Genomic DNA, 8,661 nt, shown 5'->3' on the forward strand with positions numbered 1-8,661 from the left:
CTGTATTAAATGCAGTCAAAATCTAGTTGGCCATTCTGTTGCTTTTTGAAGTAGCAACTCTTTATTCTTTCCTGAACTACCATCTCATTAACACCAATTGTTTCACCTTGAGCCAGTTTAATTTTAAATGCATGAAACAACTCTTATTTACACTGAAAATTGTATTCTGACTCAGCACCACATCATTATTTCACAATGTCAAGGATGCTGGAGTTGTGACTTGAGTGGTAGCCAGACCCAGAATCATTCAGGAGTGAGATCAGTCCTGAATCATAAAGTCTCACCTTTCCATCTCAGGTCACATCTTGAATGTTCTAGTATATTGGTGGTTTCAGCTGCTTTTTCCTTCCATTGACGCTTTTAAAAGAAAGAAAAATCTAGAACTTGTGTACTAAGATAAACATGTGTAAAGCTATAGATTCATATTCACTCAAATGGCAATCCCATTACACAAAACATTTTGCTAGCTCCTCTTTTGAAATTACCTTCAAAAACAATTTTCCTTCTTCATAAGACAGATGGACTTATTAACTTATAGTCACTTAACACCTTTTCTTGGTGATAACCTATTTAACCTCCCCTGCCACCCTTTTTTCTCTCACACCCCTCAGTTTAATTTTGCCTCCAGGTTATAAGAAAGGTTTAGGACTCTGTAGAACAGAGAAGGGAATAGACGGAAACTAGCAGCTTGGGGGACCTTTTACCAGAACCTCCCAAGAGGCAAACTTACTGAGGTAAATTTATCTGAGGTCTGTCTGCAAACTATAGGAACTGAAGCTTATGTCACAGATGTGACCAGTTTTGTGTTATGAACATAAATCATTCCATTTCAAATTGCTACAAGCAGATTTTAGGTCCATTGAAGACTTTAGTCCAAAGAAGACTTCTGCATACACAAAAAACATATAGTCTTCCAGTTATGTGGTTCTTTGAAAATAATTTCTGCATGTCCCATTTTACATCCCTTACCTATTTAATGTTTTAAAGCATTTCTCACTGAAAACTTGTTTCATACTAAACCCGTAGAAAGAAAGGCCTTGTGGAAATCTAATAAAAAGTGAATAAAAGTCATCTTCGAAGGCCCAATTGATAGAATTCCAAGTGAGTATAAGTCATATATTTTGTGCTTGCTAATTTAGTGCCAGAGTTTGGCTTATAGGAACAGCACGATGTGTCTCTGTCATCTGCACTGGCACAGAGCTGAGCAAGTCCCAGCACTTGTGTGAAACCAGGCTCAGAGGAAGTGTTGCCCTCACAGCACCCTCCGTGCAGGAGAAGACAGCCTGCTTTCCTCCTCAATGGCCATTGATCAAACAACGCTCATTTAGCCTCACAGTCCATCATCAGTGAGGCCCTCCAGGATTTCAATTTCCATTGACTCTGCTCTAAATCCACTCATTTGTCAACACTGAGTTGCATGCTGAGAAGCATGGTATGGCCTGGGGCTGCCCCCAGAGTTCTAGCCAAACAGCAAAGTGACATGACTTACCCTCGCCTCTCCTGAGGAACTCATCCTGTAAAAGTAGCCACTTCCCACGAAGTTAAAATTGGGAGGTAGAGGGAAGCACCGTATATGAGTAATAAGTCAAATTAGAGGTCATTTTAACAATAACTGTCATTGCTTTGTTTCCATTCCCCAGAGGAACAAACAATGGCCCATAGGTTATGGATTTATTCAAATGACAATCCCACTGTACAAAACATCTTACCTGTCTCAAGGGACTACCTGAAAATGCCAGAAGCATCTCTCTTCATGCACTTTCTATCCTAGATGTAGCGGACAATTAACACCTGTGCAAAACAAGCCCATGTTCTCAATTACCCATGTATGAGGTTGTTTAACCAAAACATGGCACATAGAGCAGCTGGCCAGATGTCCTCACCTCAAAAAGATGGTTTCACCCTGCCAGCTAACAGAACTAGCTCAAGAGAAAAAACTCAAAAGCCAGCAAAGTTATGTTATAGAAGGTTCGACAGGGCTTAAACCATTCATAATCTGATCTAATATGTCTAGGAGGCTAACAGTACAGTGCTGTAGCAAATATATAAAAGATGCTCTTCCTATCTCAGGTAACAATATAGACAGACAGTTATTTTTATTATAGATCTTGGCCACAAAATTGTTTTATACACTCCATTGAAAGTTGGTTGTTATATCAGACACACATTTTGAAATATTTTAGTCTCTACATTAAAAAAAAAAACCTTCTTGAGGTGAAAGAACTAAGCTGAATTTTAATAATTATGTGGGAAGCAATAAGAAGAAAAACAGGAAAAACATACTTACTGCTTACCTCAATGATTATGAGGTAAGCGGTAAGAAGAGAGGCCAAAAGAGGGGTGGAGCATGGGAGGGGGATGCGTATGGAAGACAACAGACTACCTCAGAAGTGTCTATGAAACAGACAGCATGCAACAAAGGAAATGACGACCAGAGCATTGGGAACGATAATAATTAAGTGTTTGAGGCAGACTGATTGCAGAGAGGGAAAGCAAGTTTCAGTAGGTTGGCTTTAGTGTCGAGGGCTGGAAAAGCCAGGGAAGAGGTTTTTGAACAACACCTTTCCTGGCAAAACTCAAGCCAACCAATCCAGTGGCTTTCAGACTTTAATGTGAGAAAAACATCTTGAGATTCTTCTTTAAACTGCCTGGCCCCATCCCAAGTCAGCCTGACTAGTGCTATAGATGGCACTAGGGAATATATGTTTTTTCTCCATTTTGTACAGACACAGGTGGTACTCAGACCTTTACTTTTAGAAAATTCTAAAAGGAAAGAAAATTTTACACATTTTAACAGCAGCAACTTATTAGACGAGAACAGAGGTTGCTTGTACGTAAGGAGATACTATGTTAACCCAACCAGGAAACATGGAAGATTGACACAGAATTATAGCCGAATAGACAGAGGATGTTAGAGACGCTGTGGGGGTGATGGGCCAAGATAGCACATATTTCCTTAAGTTTGTTTCCTGGATGTAAATCAGCTTTTTCCCTTTGCAACAAGAGAGACCCCCTCACCCCAATTGAGACCACAAAAAAAAAAAACCTCAAGGAAATCTATAAAAATAATTAAGCATGAAATTCTGGATTATCCTTCTTCCTGGATGTAAATCAGCTTTTTCCCTTTGCAACAAGAGAGACCCCCTCACCCCAATTGAGACCACAAAAAAAAAAACCTCAAGGAAATCTATAAAAATAATTAAGCATGAAATTCTGGATTATCCTTAATTAGAGGGAGGCTCTGATGAGCTCCAAGCTTTGGAGGGTCAATGTACATTTGTTACAAGTGATCTGTCACTGTTACACGTGCACATTATTTATCACTTCACCTCTGATCCTCCCCTCCTCTGAGCACAGCCCTCTGCAAGGCCCCTGCACTTAGGCTGCAGAATAAAAGAAATCCCCTCATGCTGCTCCTGCTGCTACTACTAGATGACATGTCCCTTCCAGGGGGATTTCAGATGGAGGACATCTTTTCCTTTCTTTCCTTCATTCTGTGCTGGCTCCTCGGTGCCAGGCCCATGCCTCTGCCAAGAGCACCAGCCTATCCCTTGCAGTGAGACCTTGAAAGAAGTTGGGTCCTTGCTGGTGCAGGAGCAGTACGCAGGCCAGAACCAAAAGAGTTTAAGCAGAGCCAATGCCCACTCCAGGTCCAAGCCACATGGAACAAGAAGAAGGAAAGCAAGGGAGTAAGGGAGGCTTGTGCCATGTTTTGGTTAAGGGAATAAGGGAGTCTTGGAAAGAACAGGAGAAAGCCAGATCAAATGCAAAGCAAGGAAAAGACAGAGTATGGTCATCCCCTCTTCTTTTAAGGCAGACAGACCTGCAACCATCTCCCTGCCTCTTTCAGACTTTGTTTACAAGGCCTGTGCAGAAATCATCCCTTCTTCTGCAATTTACACTGTAAATTTTTTCCCTCTCCTTTCAGCACTAATTCAGGGCCCCACCTGATGCCATCTCCTTTCTCCCCTCAAAGGTCTGTACTCCACCTCTGTACGGGGGCTCTGTGCATGCTGCTCTGAATCAATTAGTTGGCTGCACGTCCATTTCACAATCAGAGAGCAGAGATCTATCTTATTCATCCTGGTACCCCCACAACAAGTATTTATTGAATTCAAAATTAAAGCATTCTTTTCTCCCTGGATCCACTTCCTTTAGTTGTTAAGTTTTATATTAAGGAAGTCCCTGAAGACTCTCTTCTAAGGTTAGGGCAATTGTAATGTCCTTTAGATAAGTACCATCTCAGTTAATATAACAGAATTAGAACACAAATTCTGTCAAGGAAAGAGTATGGCCTGTAAGGTCAGATCTGGGTCTGTAGCCCAGCTCCGTCACTCATTTCCTGGTTAATGTTAGGAGAATTTTCTCTACTCCTTTACTGCCTCATTTGTACATGAAAGTTGATAATACCTCCTTCTCATAAGGTCATTATGAGAAGTAGACAAGAAAACTGATACTCAATAGATATAAAAGTTCAATAAATGTTAGTTTGGTTTCTTTCCTTTCCTCTTAATTTTGGATTAAGCTTCTTTGGGTGGTTTATTTTCCTTTTCCTGGGTTTTAAAATAACAGTTCTAGTGGACAAAAATACTAATTAAGTAGCATCCCACGATTCAGTTAATAACATTAATCACATGTTATTTTAAAGTATAAAAATGATAAGGTTCCTCATGGCAGCCTGTTCCCCGTACACCAGCCTCGAGGCATCCACATCCTGGCCCTGCCCTGTTGCGTTTGTTTCACTTTGAATTGCTTATTAATCATCAACTCAGATTTTTGACAAATGTGGTTAAAAATCAAAAGCTATGCTTTGGAGATGTTCATGCTATTTTTATTTGTATTTAATTTGCAAGAAAAATGTATGCGTGGATATAAAAGATATATCTCTCTCCTTCAGTAAACATAGTTACTATGAGTATTTCTATGTATTCTCATAAAGTCATCTTAGCATCCTGACATTTTGTTGTAATAGGTTTCAAGGACTTCTCTTTGCTCTAAATGGGAATATTTACTGATCAAGAGCTTCTGTTGCATTCTTCTCTGCTGTAACCTGAGGAAACAGCACCTTTTCACCTTTGAAACTGGCGCTTCCATATTACTCATGCCAGTCTTTTCTCACTAATTTTATGATTATAATGAGGCAGTGGTGCTCTAGTTAGCACAGATGACCCTCTAATTGAAAGACTGTAAATTCAATCTCCATCGCTGGGCACCGACAGAAATTTAAATAAATATAGCTCCTAAAACCCTTGTGATGCGCTGGCCTAGTGACCAGGGGCTAGCAGAACCCAAGTCATATGTCACAGGGGACCACCAGCAACTTCTGGGTGTTAACTACAGGAGTCATTAAAAGCAGGTTGCCCTCACAGAGCAAAGGGAGATGAAGAACTTCTCCCTGGCTTTGATTCAGGCAACAGGCCTTGCTTTTCTCTAACGTATACCAAGTTGCTTTTTGTCAAAATGCTTCCTAACACTGAAGTCTGAACACGAGGGGAATCTCCATTCTCAAATTGGACTTAAGCAGACAAGAAAAGCCTTATCTGCCAGGCCACCTTTTGTCCACTGCTGTTTGTAGATTTAGATGCAATAAGCTGCTCAGGGCTGGGCTGACATCATTCCCTTGCTTGCTATATTCACCCCTATTTTTCACCCCCATGACCTTGGATAGCAATCCAATTCGGGTTTCCAGAATGAACTGCCCTGAGGATCAAGATGGGTGTGAAAAGCTGTTTAATGGTCAGTCTGAGGAAGGAATCCACGGAGCTCTAATGCTGGCAACATTTGTACCAAATAATTGAGTACCTGCCCTTGACATATTTTTGACCTTCCATTTTGCCTTTAATGCAGTTACTTGTGAGTGTGTCTCTTATTGTGAGCCTCCTCCAATCTCTTTTGGAAACAAGTTGCATATAATTTTTTAACTAACTAGCTGCTTTAAAATATGTCCCTGGACCTTGACAACAACTACCTAAAGATGGCCCCATATTGCTGACAGTGCCTTGAAGCTGGTTATTGGGTTGTCAGCATGGTGCATCTTTATCCTGAATATATCACACAAACACAATGGAAATTTCTCATTGCCTTTAAAGTTTTGCATTCTGTATATTTGGTTGTTAGACAAATAGAGCAAGCTTTGCCGACTTCATTTTCATTCTTGGCAGCATGTTTTTATCATAAGGCAGATAGTCATTAATTTACAGAATCAACGCTGGGAACAGCTTTTGTGATCTCATATTAAATTTTCCCCTGAATCCGCCCCTTGGCAAAAATTACTCACATCGTTAAAAAATATTTAATTAGGCTGTAGTTTATACCCAGCTCACTGGGGAAATGTTGGAATTAATATGATTTGCATGAATTCTGTTTCTCTTTTTCTGTCAGAGATTAGTTTTGAATTCAGTTCAGAGGGTCGTTGACACTGCCAAGGACTCACAATCGTGAAGGTCAAACAGGTAGCAAATACTTCCCCTGGGTAGGTTCCCTGAAAAGACAGCTCAAAATTGCTTTTAATTATGGGTTACCTGAAAGGCCACTTGCTGTTTTTATTTTTCCACAGATCCAGAAACACTGCATGATTGGAAGTTATAGATAAACCATTTTATTCCCAACTAAAACAGGCTGGTTATTATGTAGAAATAGATGTGCCTAGATGTGTGGTACCCAAATAATTTTCCTAGCAGCTCACTGATTTCTGTTGATTATTCACAAAGAATTAAAGTCTCCTCACCTTGTAGTGGGATGTAGACATGCTGGATAAAGGTAGTCTTGTAAGACAGCCAGCAGTGAGTAAATTTTCTGCATAGTAATGCATCTGCTTGCTTAATTATCTCTCACAAGATAAGATACAATGTTTAGTTATGCATTTCCTTGTTTATTCTTCCATGGGTTAGGAAAAAAAACCTTAGGGAATCCACAATCCTATGCCATTTTTTTTCCAAAAGAAAATGTAATAGAATATTTAATTAATAATCTAATCAATCAATTAATCTTGGTTACATAAGTGTTGAAATCTAATTCTTTTTCACAGCTCTATCAATAAAAGAAGTGAAATGGCTGCCCACTTATCAGGATAATAGAAAACCGTTACAGACACAAAGAAAAATTGAAATTGTATTAATTCTGCTACACTGGCCCTGACTTGCCAGTGTTCACAAAGTCTTTGCATTTTAGACAAATTTCAGTTCACCCGCTGGGACCACCAGGTATACCTTTTATGTCATAACCTTTTCTAATGGTGAAAAAAAGTGATGGGTGGGTTTTTAAAAAATTATTAATCCCAAACACAGGCTTTGCAGCTCTTAATAAAAGGGCATTTAAACTCTTTAGATATTAAGTGTATCTTTAATGTGAGACTTTATTTTAAGTTTTAAAATATAAAACATCTGCCTTCAAAGTGTGTGCAGACCACCACGCCATGCTGCTGATGAGCCAACTGTTGATGAATAAATATTTATATCCCAAGTGATTTATATGAGGCTTCTTTCAGCACTGGAAAGATGAGAGTCAATTTGACCCTTACTTAGAAAAATGTGAGTCCAGTCACTCACAGGGAATGGATACCAGGTGTGTCCATTGCAATACTAGCCTTATTTGATAACAGTGCTAATGAAGATCACCACACGTTCCATGTTATCCCAAAATGTTCAAAATTGGAAGAAACCTAAAATGGAAGAAGGGCAGAAGACTAAAACTTTCTGAGTACGCATGGATACTGCTGTAGGTGATTGACTCGAATGATCTCGTGTAATCTATAAAACACCCTGCAAGGTGAATGTAATTACCTCCATTGTACAGAATGCTAATGAAGATCACCACACGTTCCATGTTATCCCAAAATGTTCAAAATTGGAAGAAACCTAAAATGGAAGAAGGGCGGAAGACTAAAACTTTCTGAGTACGCATGGATACTGCTGTAGGTGATTGACTCGCATGATCTCGTGTAATCTATAAAACACCCTGCAAGGTGAATGTAATTACCTCCATTGTACAGATGAGAAAGATAAAACTCAAAGAGGCAGAGTAGACAGGCCATCTTTTGAATTCAGCACCTTCCTTTTACACATGAACTTCCTTTTACACTTGAACCTAGAGGGAAGAAATAACCCCACACAATCAACACAGCAAGTTAGTCTCAAAGCTGAGACTAGAACCCAGTTCTCCTAGCTTCCTGCATAGTGCTCTTTCGACTTACCTCACATGTCAGAATTTTCCCAAATACATCATGAGACTAGCTCAGGCTAAAAAAAAAAAGTATTAAAAAAAAAAAATAGCACAGCTTTTCTCCTATACCTTTATTAGTTCTTTTTTTGTTTGTTGTTAATATACAGTGTCAGCTTAACTCTTTTGCTTTCCCCAGATAAATCCAAGCATATATGTGGCTTTGTGAAATCTTTTACACAACAGAGTAATGTACACCCAGCCAACTGGTAGAAGGCAATTCATGTAAACACTTAATAGCATATTTCCAACATGCTTGTCTGAATACATGAAAACCAAAATGTATGACTAAAAGAGAATGAGTGAGAGAGAGCAGTGCTTATATCACTGGAAATTTTACAAATTCACATAGGACTAGGGAAATTACTCAGCCAGCCTCGAAAAAAGGATGCAGATGACTCAGGAAGCCGGAAAAATCCTTTTCCATTTAGTTTTTTGCTTCGT

The 8,661-nt window shown here is 39.3% G+C and overlaps 1 protein-coding gene across 1 annotated transcript in view; it reads left to right on the top strand.

Annotated features, from left to right (window-relative positions):
* Nucleotides 1-8,661, top strand: part of LOC103588245 (neuronal PAS domain-containing protein 3-like) — a gene marked incomplete at its 3' end in the record, with an annotated part of 508,069 nt that overhangs the window by 480,347 nt on the left and 19,061 nt on the right. The window lies entirely within an intron of this gene.

Source organism: Galeopterus variegatus, unplaced genomic scaffold (assembly GCF_000696425.1).
Source record: "Galeopterus variegatus unplaced genomic scaffold, G_variegatus-3.0.2 Scaffold539, whole genome shotgun sequence".
Classification (NCBI taxonomy): Eukaryota; Metazoa; Chordata; class Mammalia; order Dermoptera; family Cynocephalidae; genus Galeopterus; species Galeopterus variegatus.